Raw genomic sequence first — 18,487 nt, forward strand, 5'->3', positions numbered from 1 at the left:
ATCTTAAGGTCCTCGGTCTGGTCCAAGGCACCAAACCGCCCAATAATTCATTAATCGATAACTAAAACTTGAAATGTAGCTCTTCTTACTGGCCGATTGCATAAACTTAGATGCTTCTTCAGTGTTCTACTATGCCGCTTGTAGTGACTCTGCATACCGCATCACGCGACAGGGGCTTGCAGACGATAAATGTAACCGTTTCAGAGAGAAAAGCGACCACTGTGACGATCTGGCGTTATGTCGATTCGATAGTAAATGACGGAAACGGGAGATTTTCTTAGGTTTTTACTACATATCAACACTTTACACAATTTCTCGTGTTACCTGGCTGCCAGTCCTCGGTTCATGCAAAATCTTAATGTCCTCGGTCTGGTCCAAGGCACCAAACCGCCCAATAATTCATTAATCGATAACTAAAACTTGAAATGTAGCTCTTCTTACTGGCCGATTGCATCAACGTAGATTCTTATTCTGTGTTCTAGTGTACTGCTTGTACTGTGTCTGCATACCGCATCACGCGACAAGGGCTTGCAGACGATAAATGTAACCGTTTCAGAGAGAAAAGCGACCAATGTGACGATCTGGCGTCATGTCGATTCGATAGTAAATGACGGAAACGGGAGATTTTCTTAGGTTTTTACTACATATTAACACTTTACACAATTTCTCGTGTTACCTGGCTGCCAGTCCTCGGTTCATGCAAAATCTTAAGGTCCTCGGTCTGGTCCAAGGCACCAAACCGCCCAATAATTCATTAATCCATAACTAAAACTTTAAATGTAGCTCTTCTTACTGGCCGATTGCATCAACGTAGATTCTTATTCTGTGTTCTCGTGTGCTGCTTGTACTGTGTCTGCATACCGCATCACGCGACAAGGGCTTGCAGACGATAAATGTAACCGTTTCAGAGAGAAAAGCGACCACTGTGACGATCTGGCGTTATGTCGATTCGATAGTAATGACGGAAACGGGAGATTTTCTTAGGTTTTTACTACATATTAACACTTTACACAATTTCTCGTGTTACCTGGCTGCCAGTCCTCGGTTCATGCAAAATCTTAAGGTCCTCGGTCTGGTCCAAGGCACCAAACCGCCCAATAATTCATTAATCGATAACTAAAACTTGAAATGTAGCTCTTCTTCCTGGCCGATTGCACCAACGTAGATTCTTATTCTGTGTTCTAGTGTGCTGCTTGTACTGTGTCTGCATACCGCATCACGCGACAAGGGCTTGCAGACGATAAATGTAACCGTTTCAGAGAGAAAAGCGACCACTGTGACGATCTGGCGGTATGTCGATTCGATAGTAAATGACGGAAACGGGAGATTTTCTTAGGTTTTTACTACATATTCACACTTTACACAATTTCTCGTGTTACCTGGCTGCCAGTCCTCGGTTCATGCAAAATCTTAAGGTCCTCGGTCTGGTCCAAGGCACCAAACCGCCCAATAATTCATTAATCGATAACTAAAACTTGAAATGTAGCTCTTCTTACTGGCCGATTGCATCAACGTAGATTCTTATTCTGTGTTCTAGTGTGCTGCTTGTACTGTGTCTGCATACCGCATCACGCGACAAGGGCTTGCAGACGATAAATGTAACCGTTTCAGAGAGAAAAGCGACCAATGTGACGATCTGGCGTTATGTCGATTCGATAGTAAATGACGGAGACGGGAGATTTTCTTAGGTTTTTACTACATATTAACACTTTACACAATTTCTCGTGTTGCCTGGCTGCCAGTCCTCGGTTCATGCAAAATCTTAAGGTCCTCGGTCTGGTCCAAGGCACCAAACCGCCCAATAATTCATTAATCGATAACTAAAACTTGAAATGTAGCTCTTCTTACTGGGCGATTGCATAAACTTAGATGCTTCTTCAGTGTTCTACTATGCCGCTTGTAGTGACTCTGCATACCGCATCACGCGACAAGGGCTTGCAGACGATAAATGTAACCGTTTCAGAGAGAAAAGCGACCACTGTGACGATCTGGCGGTATGTCGATTCGATAGTAAATGACGGAAACGGGAGATTTTCTTAGGTTTTTACTACATATTAACACTTTACACAATTTCTCGTGTTACCTGGCTGCCAGTCCTCGGTTCATGCAAAATCTTAAGGTCCTCGGTCTGGTCCAAGGCACCAAACCGCCCAATAATTCATTAATCGATAACTAAAACTTGAAATGTAGCTCTTCTTACTGGCCGATTGCATCAACGTAGATTCTTATTCTGTGTTCTAGTGTGCTGCTTGTACTGTGTCTGCATACCGCATCACGCGACAAGGGCTTGCAGATGATAAATGTAACCGTTTCAGAGAGAAAAGCGACCAATGTGACGATCTGTCGTTATGTCGATTCGATAGTAAATGACGGAGACGGGAGATTTTCTTAGGTTTTTACTACATATTAACACTTTACACAATTTCTCGTGTTGCCTGGCTGCCAGTCCTCGGTTCATGCAAAATCTTAAGGTCCTCGGTCTGGTCCAAGGCACCAAACCGCCCAATAATTCATTAATCGATAAGTAAAACTTGAAATGTAGCTCTTCTTACTGGGCGATTGCATAAACTTAGATGCTTCTTCAGTGTTCTACTATGCCGCTTGTAGTGACTCTGCATACCGCATCACGCGACAAGGGCTTGCAGACGATAAATGTAACCGTTTCAGAGAGAAAAGCGACCACTGTGACGATCTGGCGTTATGTCGATTCGATAGTAAATGACGGAAACGGGAGATTTTCTTAGGTTTTTACTACATATTAACACTTTACACAATTTCTCGTGTTACCTGGCTGCCAGTCCTCGGTTCATGCAAAATCTTAAGGTCCTCGGTCTGGTCCAAGGCACCAAACCGCCCAATAATTCATTAATCGATAACTAAAACTTGAAATGTAGCTCTTCTTACTGGGTGATTGCATAAACTTAGATGCTTCTTTAGTGTTCTACTATGCCGCTTGTAGTGACTCTGCATACCGCATCACACGACAAGGGCTTGCAGACGATAAATGTAATCGTTTCAGTGAGTAAAGCGACCACTGTTACGATCTGGCGTTATGTCGATTCGATAGTAAATGACGGAAACGGGAGATTTTCTTAGGTTTTTACTACATATTAACACTTTACACAATTTCTCGTGTTACCTGGCTGCCAGTCCTCGGTTCATGCAAAATCTTAAGGTCCTCGGTCTGGTCCAAGGCACCAAACCGCCCAATAATTCATTAATCGATAACTAAAACTTGAAATGTAGCTCTTCTTACTGGCCGATTGCATCAACGTAGATTCTTATTCTGTGTTCTAGTGTGCTGCTTGTACTGTGTCTGCATACCGCATCACGCGACAAGGGCTTGCAGACGATAAATGTAACCGTTTCAGAGAGAAAAGCGACCACTGTGCCGATCTGGCGTTATGTCGATTCGATTGTAAGTGACGGAAACGGGAGATTTTCTTAGGTTTTTACTACATATTAACACTTTACACAATTTCTCGTGTTACCTGGCATGCCAGTCCTTGGTTCATGCAAAATCTTAAGGTCCTCGGTCTGGTCCAAGGCACCAAACCGCCCAATAATTCATTAATCGATAACTAAAACTTGAAATGTAGCTCTTCTTACTGGCCGATTGCATCAACGTAGATTCTTATTCTGTGTTCTAGTGTGCTGCTTGTACTGTGTCTGCATACCGCATCACGCGACAAGGGCTTGCAGACGATAAATGTAACCGTTTCAGAGAGAAAAGCGACCACTGTGACGATCTGGCGTTATGTCGATTCGATAGTAAATGACGGAAACGGGAGATTTTCTTAGGTTTTTACTACATATTAACACTTTACACAATTTCTCGTGTTACCTGGCTGCCAGTCCTCGGTTCATGCAAAATCTTAAGGTCCTCGGTCTGGTCCAAGGCACCAAACCGCCCAATAATTCATTAATCGATAACTAAAACTTGAAATGTAGCTCTTCTTACTGGCCGATTGCATAAACTTAGATGCTTTTTCAGTGTTCTACTATGCCGCTTGTAGTGACTCTGCATACCGCACCACGCGACAAGGGCTTGCAGACGATAAATGTAACCGTTTTAGAGAGAAAAGCGACCACTGTGACGATCTGGCGTTATGTCGATTCGATAGTAAATGACGGAAACGGGAGATTTTCTTAGGTTTTTACTACATATTAACACTTTACACAATTTCTCGTGTTACCTGGCTGAAAGTCCTCGGTTCATGCAAAATCTTAAGGTCCTCGGTCTGGTCCAAGGCACCAAACCGCCCAATAATTCATTAATCGATAACTAAAACATGAAATGTAGCTCTTCTTACTGGCCGATTGCATCAACGTAGATTCTTATTCTGTGTTCTAGTGTGCTGCTTGTACTGTGTCTGCATACCGCATCACGCGACAAGGGCTTGCAGACGATAAATGTAACCGTTTCAGAGAGAAAAGCGACCAATGTGACGATCTGGCGTTATGTCGATTCGATAGTAAATGACGGAAACGGGAGATTTTCTTAGGTTTTTACTACATATTAACACTTTACACAATTTCTCGTGTTACCTGGCTGCCAGTCCTCGGTTCATGCAAAATCTTAAGGTCCTCGGTCTGGTCCAAGGCACCAAACCGCCCAATAATTCATTAATCGATAACTAAAACTTGAAATGTAGCTCTTCTTACTGGCCGATTGCATAAACTTAGATGCTTCTTCAGTGTTCTACTATGCCGCTTGTAGTGACTCTGCATACCGCATCACGCGACAAGGGCTTGCTGACGATAAATGTAACCGTTTCAGAGAGAAAAGCGACCACTGTGACGATCTGGCGTTATGTCGATTCGATTGTAAATGACGGAAACGGGAGATTTTCTTGGGTTTTTACTACATATTAACACTTTACACAATTTCTCGTGTTACCTGGCTGCCAGTCCTCGGTTCATGCAAAATCTTAAGGTCCTCGGTCTAGTCCAAGGCACCAAACCGCCCAATAATTCATTAATCGATAACTAAAACTTGAAATGTAGCTCTTCTTACTGGCCGATTGCATAAACTTAGGTGCTTCTTCAGTGTTCTACTATGCCGCTTGTAGTGACTCTGCATACCGCATCACGCGACAAGGGCTTGCAGACGATAAATGTAACCGCTTCAGAGAGAAAAGCGACCACTGTGACGATCTGGTGTTATGTCGATTCGATTGTAAATGACGGAAACGGGAGATTTTCTTGGGTTTTTACTACATATTAACACTTTACACAATTTCTCGTGTTACCTGGCTGCCAGTCCTCGTTTCATGCAAAATCTTAAGGTCCTCGGTCTGGTCCAAGGCACCATACCGCCCAATAATTCATTAATCGATAACTAAAACTTGAAATGTGGCTCTTCTTACTGGCCGATTGCATAAACTTAGATGCTTCTTCAGTGTTCTACTATGCCGCATGTAGTGACTCTGCATACCGCATCACGCGACAAGGGCTTGCAGACGATAAATGTAACCGTTTCAGAGAGAAAAGCGACCAATGTGACGACCTGAAGTTATGTCGATTCGATAGTAAATGACGGAAACGGGAGATTTTCTTAGGTTTTTACTACATATTAACACTTTACACAATTTCTCGTGTTACCTGGCTGCCAGTCCTCGGTTCATGCAAAATCTTAAGGTCCTCGGTCTGGTCCAAGGCACCAAACCACCCAATAATTCATTAATCGATAACTAAATCTTGAAATGTAGCTCTTCTTACTGGCCGATTGCATCAACGTAGATTCTTATTCTGTGTTCTAGTGTGCTGCTTGTACTGTGTCTGCATACCGCATCACGCGACAAGGGCTTGCAGACGATAAATGTAACCGTTTCAGAGAGAAAAGCGACCACTGTGACGATCTGGCGTTATGTCGATTCGATAGTAAATGACGGAAACGGGAGATTTTCTTAGGTTTTTACTACATATTAACACTTTACACAATTTCTCGTGTTACCTGGCTGCCAGTCCTCGGTTCATGCAAAATCTTAAGGTCCTCGGTCTGGTCCAAGGCACCAAACCGCCCAATAATTCATTAATCGATAACTAAAACTTGAAATGTAGCTCTTCTTACTGGCCGATTGCATCAACGTAGATTCTTATTCTGTGTTCTAGTGTGCTGCTTGTACTGTGTCTGCATACCGCATCACGCGACAAGGGCTTGCAGACGATAAATGTAACCGTTTCAGAGAGAAAAGCGACCACTGTGACGATCTGGCGTTATGTCGATTCGATAGTAAATGACGGAAACGGGAGATTTTCTTAGGTTTTTACTACATATTAACACTTTACACAATTTCTCGTGTTACCTGGCTGCCAGTCCTCGGTTCATGCAAAATCTTAAGGTCCTCGGTCTGGTCCAAGGCACCAAACCGCCCAATAATTCATTAATCGATAACTAAAACTTGAAATGTAGCTCTTCTTACTGGCCGATTGCATCAACGTAGATTCTTATTCTGTGTTCTAGTGTGCTGCTTGTACTGTGTCTGCATACCGCATCACGCGACAAGGGCTTGCAGACGATAAATGTAACCGTTTCAGAGAGAAAAGCGACCACTGTGACGATCTGGCGTTATGTCGATTCGATAGTAAATGACGGAAACGGGAGATTTTCTTGGGTTTTTACTACATATTAACACTTTACACAATTTCTCGTGTTACCTGGCTGCCAGTCCTCGGTTCATGCAAAATCTTAAGGTCCTCGGTCTGGTCCAAGGCACCAAACCGCCCAATAATTAATTAATCGATAACTAACACTTGAAATGTAGCTCTTCTTACTGGGCGATTGCATAAACTTAGATGCTTCTTCAGTGTTCTACTATGCCGCTTGTAGTGACTCTGCATACCGCATCACGCGACAAGGGCTTGCAGACGATAAATGTAACCGTTTCAGAGAGAAAAGCGACCAATGTGACGATCTGGCGTTATGTCGATTCGATAGTAAATGACGGAAACGGGAGATTTTCTTAGGTTTTTACTACATATTAACACTTTACACAATTTCTCGTGTTACCTGGCTGCCAGTCCTCGGTTCATGCAAAATCTTAAGGTCCTCGGTCTGGTCCAAGGCACCAAACCGCCCAATAATTCATTAATCGATAACTAAAACTTGAAATGTAGCTCTTCTTACTGGCCGATTGCATCAACGTAGATTCTTATTCTGTGTTCTACTATGCCGCTTGTAGTGACTCTGCATACCGCATCACGAGACAAGGGCTTGCAGACGATAAATGTAATCGTTTCAGAGAGAAAAGCGACCACTGTGACGATCTGGCGTTATGTCGATTCGATAGTAAATGACGGAAACGGGAGATTTTCTTAGGTTTTTACTACATATTAACACTTTACACAATTTCTCGTGTTACCTGGCTGCCAGTCCTCGGTTCATGCAAAATCTTAAGGTCCTCGGTCTGGTCCAAGGCACCAAACCGCCCAATAATTCATTAATCGATAACTAAAACTTGAAATGTAGCTCTTCTTACTGGCCGATTGCATCAACGTAGATTCTTATTCTGTGTTCTAGTGTGCTGCTTGTACTGTGTCTGCATACCGCATCACGCGACAAGGGCTTGCAGACGATAAATGTAACCGTTTCAGGGAGAAAAGCGACCACTGTGACGATCTGGCGTTATGTCGATTCGATAGTAAATGACGGAAACGGGAGATTTTCTTAGGTTTTTACTACATATTAACACTTTACACAATTTCTCGTGTTACGTGGCTGCCAGTCCTCGGTTCATGCAAAATCTTAAGGTCCTCGGTCTGGTCCAAGGCACCAAACCGCCCAATAATTCATTAATCGATAACTAAAACTTGAAATGTAGCTCTTCTTACTGGGCGATTGCATAAACTTAGATGCTTCTTCAGTGTTCTACTATGCCGCTTGTAGTGACTCTGCATACCGCATCACGCGACAAGGGCTTGCAGACGATAAATGTAACCGTTTCAGAGAGAAAAGCGACCAATGTGACGATCTGGCGTTATGTCGATTCGATAGTAAATGACGGAAACGGGAGATTTTCTTAGGTTTTTACAACATATTAACACTTTACACAATTTCTCGTGTTACCTGGCTGCCAGTCCTCGGTTCATGCAAAATCTAAAGGTCCTCGGTCTGGTCCAAGGCACCAAACCGCCCAATAATTCATTAATCGATAACTAAAACTTGAAATGTAGCTCTTCTTCCTGGCCGATTGCATCAACGTAGATTCTTATTCTGTGTTCTAGTGTGCTGCTTGTACTGTGTCTGCATACCGCATCACGCGACAAGGGCTTGCAGACGATAAATGTAACCGTTTCAGAGAGAAAAGCGACCAATGTGACGATCAGGCGTTATGTCGATTCGATAGTAAATGACGGAAACGGGAGATTTTCTTAGGTTTTTACTACATATTAACACTTTACAGAATTCTCGTGTTACCTGGCTGCCAGTCCTCGGTTCATGCAAAATCTTAAGGTCCTCGGTATGGTCCAAGGCACCAAACCGCCCAATAATTCATTAATCGATAACTAAAACTTGAAATGTAGCTCTTCTTACTGGGCGATTGCATTAACTTAGATGCTTCAACAGTGTTCTACTATGCCGCTTGTAGTGACTCTGCATACCGCATCACGCGACAAGGGCTTGCAGACGATAAATGTAACCGTTTCAGAGAGAAAAGCGACCACTGTGACGATCTGGCGTTATGTCGATTCGATAGTAAATGACGGAAACGGGAGATTTTCTTAGGTTTTTACTACATATTAACACTTTACACAATTTCACAGTTACCTGGCTGCCAGTCCTCGGTTCATGCAAAATCTTAAGGTCCTCGGTCTGGTCCAAGGCACCAAACCGCCCAATAATTCATTAATCGATAACTAAAACTTGAAATGTAGCTCTTCTTACTGGCCGATTGCATCAACGTAGATTCTTATTCTGTGTTCTAGTGTGCTGCTTGTACTGTGTCTGCATACCGCATCACGCGACAAGGGCTTGCAGACGATAAATGTAACCGTTTCAGAGAGAAATGCGACCACTGTGACGATCTGGCGTTATGTCGATTCGATAGTAAATGACGGAAACGGGAGATTTTCTTAGGTTTTTACTACATATTAACACTTTACACAATTTCTCGTGTTACCTGTCTGCCAGTCCTCGGTTCATGCAAAATCTTAAGGTCCTCGGTCTGGTCCAAGGCACCAAACCGCCCAATAATTCATTAATCGATAACTAAAACTTGAAATGTAGCTCTTCTTACTGGGCGATTGCATAAACTTAGATGCTTCTTCAGTGTTCTACTATGCCGCTTGTAGTGACTCTGCATACCGCATCACGCGACAAGGGCTTGCAGACGATAAATGTAACCGTTTCAGAGAGAAAAGCGACCACTGTGACGATCTGGCGTTATGTCGATTCGATAGTAAATGACGGTAACGGGAGATTTTCTTAGGTTTTTACTACATATTAACACTTTACACAATTTCTCGTGTTACCTGGCTGCCAGTCCTCGGTTCATGCAAAATCTTAAGATTCTCGGTCTGGTCCAAGGCACCAAACCGCCCAATAATTCATTAATCGATAACTAAAACTTGAAATGTAGCTCTTCTTACTGGCCGATTGCATCAACGTAGATTCTTAATCTGTGTTCTAGTGTGCTGCTTGTACTGTGTCTGCATACCGCATCACGCGACAAGGGCTTGCAGCCGATAAATGTAACCGTTTCAGAGAGAAAAGCGACCAATGTGACGATCTGGCGTTATGTCGATTCGATAGTAAATGACGGAAACGGGAGATTTTCTTAGGTTTTTACTACATATTAACACTTTACACAATTTCTCGTGTTACCTGGCGGCCAGTCCTCGGTTCATGCAAAATCTTAAAGTCCTCGGTCTGGTCCAAGGCACCAAACCGCCCAATAATTCATTAATCGATAACTAAAACTTGAAATGTAGCTCTTCTTACTGGCCGATTGCATCAACGTAGATTCTTATTCTGTGTTCTAGTGTGCTGCTTGTACTGTGTCTGCATACCGCATCACGCGACAAGGGCTTGCAGACGATAAATGTAACCGTTTCAGAGAGAAAAGCGACCAATGTGACGATCTGGCGTTATGTCGATTCGATAGTAAATGACGGAAACGGGAGATTTTCTTAGGTTTTTACTACATATTAACACTTTTCACAATTTCTCGTGTTACCTGGCTGCCAGTCCTCGGTTCATGCAAAATCTTAAGGTCCTCGGTCTGGTCCAAGGCACCAAACCGCCCAATAATTCATTAATCGATAACTAAAACTTGAAATGTAGCTCTACTTACTGGCCGATTGCATCAACGTAGATTCTTATTCTGTGTTCTAGTGTGCTGCTTGTACTGTGTCTGCATACCGCATCACGCAACAAGGGGTTGCAGACGATAAATGTAACCGTTTCAGAGAGAAAAGTGACCAATGTGACGATCTGGCGTTATGTCGATTCGATAGTAAATGACGGAAACGGGAGATTTTCTTAGGTTTTTACTACATATTAACACTTTACAGAATTCTCTTGTTGCCTGGCTGCCAGTCCTCGGTTCATGCAAAATCTTAAGGTCCTCGGTCTGGTCCAAGCCACCAAACCGCCCAATAATTCATTAATCGATAACTAAAACTTGAAATGTAGCTCATCTTACTGGGCGATTGCATAAACTTAGATGCTTCTTCAGTGTTCTACTATGCCGCTTGTAGTGACTCTGCATACCGCAACACGCGACAAGGGCTTGCAGACGATAAATTTAACCGTTTCAGAGAGAAAAGCGACCACTGTGACGATCTGGCGTTATGTCGATTCGATAGTAAATGACGGAAACGGGAGATTTTCTTAGGTTTTTACTACATATTAACACTTTACACAATTTCTCGTGTTACCTGGCTGCCAGTCCTCGGTTCATGCAAAATCTTAAGGTCCTCGGTCTGGTCCAAGGCACCAAACCGCCCAATAATTCATTAATCGATAACTAAAACTTGAAATGTAGCTCTTCTTACTGGCCGATTGCATCAACGTAGATTCTTATTCTGTGTTCTAGTGTGCTGCTTGTACTGTGTCTGCATACCGCATCACGCGACAAGGGCTTGCAGACGATAAATGTAACCGTTTCAGAGAGAAAAGCGACCAATGTCACGATCTGGCGTTATGTCGATTCGATAGTAAATGACGGAAACGGGAGATTTTCTTAGGTTTTTACTACATATTAACACTTTACACAATTTCTCGTGTTACCTGGCTGCCAGTCCTCGGTTCATGCAAAATCTTAAGGTCCTCGGTCTGGTCCAAGGCACCAAACCGCCCAATAATTCATTAATCGATAACTAAAACTTGAAATGTAGCTCTTCTTACTGGCCGATTGCATAAACTTAGATGCTTCTTCAGTGTTCTACTATGCCGCTTGTAGTGACTCTGCATACCGCATCACGCGACAAGGGCTTGCAGACGATAAATGTAACCGTTTCAGAGAGAAAAGCGACCACTGTGACGATCTGGCGTTATGTCGATTCGATAGTAAATGACGGTAACGGGAGATTTTCTTAGGTTTTTACTACATATTAACACTTTACACAATTTCCCGTGTTACCTGGCTGCCAGTCCTCGGTTCATGCAAAATCTTAAGATTCTCGGTCTGGTCCAAGGCACCAAACCGCCCAATAATTCATTAATCGATAACTAAAACTTGAAATGTAGCTCTTCTTACTGGCCGATTGCATCAACGTAGATTCTTATTCTGTGTTCTAGTGTGCTGCTTGTACTGTGTCTGCATACCGCATCACGCGACAAGGGCTTGCAGACGATAAATGTAACCGTTTCAGAGAGAAAAGCGACCAATGTGACGATCTGGCGTTATGTCGATTCGATAGTAAATGACGGAAACGGGAGATTTTCTTAGGTTTTTACTACATATTAACACTTTACACAATTTCTCGTGTTAACTGGCTGCCAGTCCTCGGTTCATGCAAAATCTTAAAGTCCTCAGTCTGGTCCAAGGCACCAAACCGCCCAATAATTCATTAATCGATAACTAAAACTTGAAATGTAGCTCTTCTTACTGGCCGATTGCATCAACGTAGATTCTTATTCTGTGTTCTAGTGTGCTGCTTGTACTGTGTCTGCATACCGCATCACGCGACAAGGGCTTGCAGACGATAAATGTAACCGTTTCAGAGAGAAAAGTGACCAATGTGACGATCTGGCGTTATGTCGATTCGATAGTAAATGACGGAAACGGGAGATTTTCTTAGGTTTTTACTACATATTAACACTTTTCACAATTTCTCGTGTTACCTGGCTGCCAGTCCTCGGTTCATGCAAAATCTTAAGGTCCTCGGTCTGGTCCAAGGCACCAAACCGCCCAATAATTCATTAATCGATAACTAAAACTTGAAATGTAGCTCTACTTACTGGCCGATTGCATCAACGTAGATTCTTATTCTGTGTTCTAGTGTGCTGCTTGTACTGTGTCTGCATACCGCATCACGCAACAAGGGCTTGCAGACGATAAATGTAACCGTTTCAGAGAGAAAAGTGACCAATGTGACGATCTGGCGTTATGTCGATTCGATAGTAAATGACGGAAACGGGAGATTTTCTTAGGTTTTTACTACATATTAACACTTTACAGAATTCTCTTGTTGCCTGGCTGCCAGTCCTCGGTTCATGCAAAATCTTAAGGTCCTCGGTCTGGTCCAAGCCACCAAACCGCCCAATAATTCATTAATCGATAACTAAAACTTGAAATGTAGCTCATCTTACTGGGCGATTGCATAAACTTAGATGCTTCTTCAGTGTTCTACTATGCCGCTTGTAGTGACTCTGCATACCGCAACACGCGACAAGGGCTTGCAGACGATAAATTTAACCGTTTCAGAGAGAAAAGCGACCACTGTGACGATCTGGAGTTATGTCGATTCGATAGTAAATGACGGAAACGGGAGATTTTCTTAGGTTTTTACTACATATTAACACTTTACACAATATCTCGTGTTACCTGGCTGCCAGTCCTCGGTTCATGCAAAATCTTAAGGTCCTCGGTCTGGTCCAAGGCACCAAACCGCCCAATAATTCATTAATCGATAACTAAAACTTGAAATGTAGCTCTTCTTACTGGCCGATTGCATCAACGTAGATTCTTATTCTGTGTTCTAGTGTGCTGCTTGTACTGTGTCTGCATACCGCATCACGCGACAAGGGCTTGCAGACGATAAATGTAACCGTTTCAGAGAGAAAAGCGACCAATGTGACGATCTGGCGTTATGTCGATTCGATAGTAAATGACGGAAACGGGAGATTTTCTTAGGTTTTTACTACATATTAACACTTTACAGAATTCTCTTGTTGCCTGGCTGCCAGTCCTCGGTTCATGCAAAATCTTAAGGTCCTCGGTCTGGTCCAAGCCACCAAACCGCCCAATAATTCATTAATCGATAACTAAAACTTGAAATGTAGCTCATCTTACTGGGCGATTGCATAAACTTAGATGCTTCTTCAGTGTTCTACTATGCCGCTTGTAGTGACTCTGCATACCGCAACACGCGACAAGGGCTTGCAGACGATAAATTTAACCGTTTCAGAGAGAAAAGCGACCACTGTGACGATCTGGCGTTATGTCGATTCGATAGTAAATGACGGAAACGGGAGATTTTCTTAGGTTTTTACTACATATTAACACTTTACACAATTTCTCGTGTTACCTGGCTGCCAGTCCTCGGTTCATGCAAAATCTTAAGGTCCTCGGTCTGGTCCAAGGCACCAAACCGCCCAATAATTCATTAATCGATAACTAAAACTTGAAATGTAGCTCTTCTTACTGGCCGATTGCATCAACGTAGATTCTTATTCTGTGTTCTAGTGTGCTGCTTGTACTGTGTCTGCATACCGCATCACGCGACAAGGGCTTGCAGACGATAAATGTAACCGTTTCAGAGAGAAAAGTGACCAATGTGACGATCTGGCGTTATGTCGATTCGATAGTAAATGACGGAAACGGGAGATTTTCTTAGGTTTTTACTACATATTAACACTTTACAGAATTCTCTTGTTGCCTGGCTGCCAGTCCTCGGTTCATGCAAAATCTTAAGGTCCTCGGTCTGGTCCAAGCCACCAAACCGCCCAATAATTCATTAATCGATAACTAAAACTTGAAATGTAGCTCATCTTACTGGGCGATTGCATAAACTTAGATGCTTCTTCAGTGTTCTACTATGCCGCTTGTAGTGACTCTGCATACCGCAACACGCGACAAGGGCTTGCAGACGATAAATTTAACCGTTTCAGAGAGAAAAGCGACCACTGTGACGATCTGGCGTTATGTCGATTCGATAGTAAATGACGGAAACGGGAGATTTTCTTAGGTTTTTACTACATATTAACACTTTACACAATTTCTCGTGTTACCTGGCTGCCAGTCCTCGGTTCATGCAAAATCTTAAGGTCCTCGGTCTGGTCCAAGGCACCAAACCGCCCAATAATTCATTAATCGATAACTAAAACTTGAAATGTAGCTCTTCTTACTCGGCGATTGCATAAACTTAGATGCTTCTTCAGTGTTCTACTATGCCGTTTGTAGTTACTCTGCATACCGCATCACGCGACATGGGCTTGCAGACGATAAATGTAACCGTTTCAGAGAGAAAAGCGACCACTGTGACGATCTGGCGTTATGTCGATTCGATAGTAAATGACGGAAACGGGAGATTTTCTTAGGTTTTTACTACATATTAACACTTTACACAATTTCTCGTGTTACCTGGCCGCCAGTCCTCGGTTCATGCAAAATCTTAAGGTCCTCGGTCTGGTCCAAGGCACCAAACCGCCCAATAAATCATTAATCGATAACTAAAACTTGAACTGCAGCTCTTCTTACTGGGCGATTGCATAAACTTAGATGCTTCTTCAGTGTTCTACTATGCCGCTTGTAGTGACTCTGCATACCGCATCACGCGACAAGGGCTTGCAGACGATAAATGTAACCGTTTCAGAGAGAAAAGCGACCACTGTGACGATCTGGCGTTATGTCGATTCGATAGTAAATGACGGAAACGGTAGATTTTCTTAGGTTTTTACTACATATTAACACTTTACACAATTTCTCGTGTTACCTGGCTGCCAGTCCTCGGTTCATGCAAAATCTTAAGGTCCTCGGTCTGGTCCAAGGCACCAAACCGCCCAATAATTCATTAATCGATAACTAAAACTTGAAATGTAGCTCTTCTTTCTGGCCGATTGCATCAACGTAGATTCTTATTCTGTGTTCTAGTGTGCTGCTTGTACTGTGTCTGCATACCGCATCACGCGACAAGGGCTTGCAGACGATAAATGTAACCGTTTCAGAGAGAAAAGCGACCACTGTGACGATCTGGCGTTATGTCGATTCGATAGTAAATGACGGAAACGGGAGATTTTCTTTGGTTTTTACTACATATTAACACTTTACACAATTTCTCGTGTTACCTGGCTGCCAGTCCTCGGTTCATGCAAAATCTTAAGGTCCTCGGTCTGGTCCAAGGCACCAAACCGCCCAATAATTCATTAATCGATAACTAAAACTTGAAATGTAGCTCTTCTTACTGGGCGATTGCATAAACTTAGATGCTTCTTCAGTGTTCTACTATGCCGCTTGTAGTGACTCTGCATACCGCATCACGCGACAAGGGCTTGCAGACGATAAATGTAACCGTTTCAGAGAGAAAAGCGACCACTGTGACGATCTGGCGTTATGTCGATTCGACAGTAAATGACGGAAACGGGAGATTTTCTTTGGTTTTTACTACATATTAACACTTTACACAATTTCTCGTGTTACCTGGCGCCAGTCCTCGGTTCATGCAAAATCTTAAGGTCCTCGGTCTGGTCCAAGGCACCAAACCGCCCAATAATTCATTAATCGATAACTAAAACTTGAAATGTAGCTCTTCTTCCTGGCCGATTGCATCAACGTAGATTCTTATTCTGTGTTCTAGTGTGCTGCTTGTACTGTGTCTGAATACCGCATCACGCGACAAGGGGTTGCAGACGATAAATGTAACCGTTTCAGAGAGAAAAACGACCACTGTGACGATCTGGCGTTATGTCGATTCGATAGTAAATGACGGAAACGGGAGATATTCTTAGGTTTTTACTACATATTAACACTTTACACTATTTCTCGTGTTACCTGGCTGCCAGTCCTCGGTTCATGCAAAATCTTAAGGTCCTCGGTCTGGTCCAAGGAACCAAACCGCCCAATAATTCATTAATCGATAACTAAAACTTGAAATGTAGCTCTTCTTACTGTCCGATTGCATCAACGTAGATTCTTATTCTGTGTTCTAGTGTGCTGCTTGTACTGTGTCTGCATACCGCATCACGCGACAAGGGCTAGCAGACGATAAATGTAACCGTTTCAGAGAGAAAAGCGAACACTGTGACGATCTGGCGTTATGTCGATTCGATAGTAAATGACGGAAACGGGAGATTTTCTTAGGTTTTTACTACATATTAACACTTTACACAATTTCTCGTGTTACCTGGCTGCCAGTCCTCGGTTCATGCAAAATCTTAAGGTCCTCGGTCTGGTCCAAGGCACCAAACCGCCCAATAATTCATTAATCGATAACTAAAACTTGAAATGTAGTTCTTCTTACTGGCCGATTGCATCAACGTAGATTCTTATTCTGTGTTCTAGTGTGCTGCTTGTACTGTGTCTGCATACCGCATCACGCGACAAGGGCTTGCAGACGATAAATGTAACCGTTTCAGAGAGAAAAGCGACCTTTGTGACGTTCTAGCGTTATGTCGATTCGATAGTAAATGACGGAAACGGGAGATTTTCTTAGGTTTTTAGTACATATTAACACTTTACACAATTTCTCGTGTTACCTGGCTGCCAGTCCACGGTTCATGCAAAATCTTAAGGTCCTCGGTCTGGTCCAAGGCACCAAACCGCCCAAAAATTCATTAATCGATAACTAAAACTTGAAATGTAGCTCTTCTTACTGGGCGATTGCATAAACTTAGATGCTTCTTCAGTGTTCTACTATGCCGCTTGTAGTGACTCTGCATACCGCATCACGCGACAAGGGCTTGCAGACTATAAATGTAACCGTTTCAGAGAGAAAAGCGACCTCTGTGACGATCTGACGTTATGTCGATTCGATAGTAAATGACGGAAACGGGAGATTTTCTTAGGTTTTTACTACATATTAAAAACTTTACACAATTTCTCGTGTTACCTGGCTGCCAGTCCTCGGTTCATGCAAAATCTTAAGGTCCTCGGTCTGGTCCAAGGCACCAAACCGCCCAATAATTCATTAATCGATAACTAAAACTTGAAATGTAGCTTTTCTTACTGGCCGATTGCATCAACGTAGATTCTTATTCTGTGTTCTAGTGTGCTGCTTGTACTGTGTCTGCATACCGCATCACGCGACAAGGGCTTGCAGACGATAAATGTAACCGTTTCAGAGAGAAAAGCGACCACTGTGACGATCTGGCGTTATGTCGATTCGATAGTAAATGACGGAATCGGGAGATTTTCTTAGGTTTTTACTACATATTAACACTTTACACAATTTCTCGTGTTACCTGGCTGCCAGTCCTCGGTTCATGCAAAATCTTAAGATTCTCGGTCTGGTCCAAGGCACCAAACCGCCCAATAATTCATTAATCGATAACTAAAACTTGAAATGTAGTTCTTCTTACTGGCCGATTGCATCAACGTAGATTCTTATTCTGTGTTCTAGTGTGCTGCTTGTACTGTGTCTGCATACCGCATCACGCGACAAGGGCTTGCAGACGATAAATGTAACCGTTTCAGAGAGAAAAGCGACCAATGTGACGATCTGGCGTTATTTCGATTCGATAGTAAATGACGGAAACGGGAGATTTTCTTAGGTTTTTACCACATATTAACACTTTACACAATTTCTCGTGTTACCTGTCTGCCAGTCCTCGGTTCATGCAAAATCTTAAGGTCCTCGGTCTGGTCCAAGGCACCAAACCGCCCAATAATTCATTAATCGATAACTAAAACTTGAAATGTAGCTCTTCTTACTGGGCGATTGCATAAACTTAGATGCTTCTTCAGTGTTCTACTATGCCGCTTGTAGTGACTCTGCATACCGCATCACGCGACAAGGGCTTGCAGACGATAAATGTAACCGTTTCAGAGAGAAAAGCGACCACTGTGACGATCTGTCGTTATGTCGATTCGATAGTAAATGACGGAAACGGGAGATTTTCTTAGGTTTTTACTACATATGAACACTTTACACAATTTCTCGTGTTACCTGGCTGCCAGTCCTCGGTTCATGCAAAATCTTAATGTCCTCGGTCTGGTCCAAGGCACCAAACCGCCCAATAATTCATTAATCGATAACTAAAACTTGAAATGTAGCTCATCTTACTGGGCGATTGCATAAACTTAGATGCTTCTTCAGTGTTCTACTATGCCGCTTGTAGTGACTCTGCATACCGCAACACGCGACAAGGGCTTGCAGACGATAA

This window comes from Schistocerca cancellata, unplaced genomic scaffold (genome assembly GCF_023864275.1).
Source record: "Schistocerca cancellata isolate TAMUIC-IGC-003103 unplaced genomic scaffold, iqSchCanc2.1 HiC_scaffold_1151, whole genome shotgun sequence".
Lineage (NCBI taxonomy): Eukaryota > Metazoa > Arthropoda > Insecta > Orthoptera > Acrididae > Schistocerca > Schistocerca cancellata.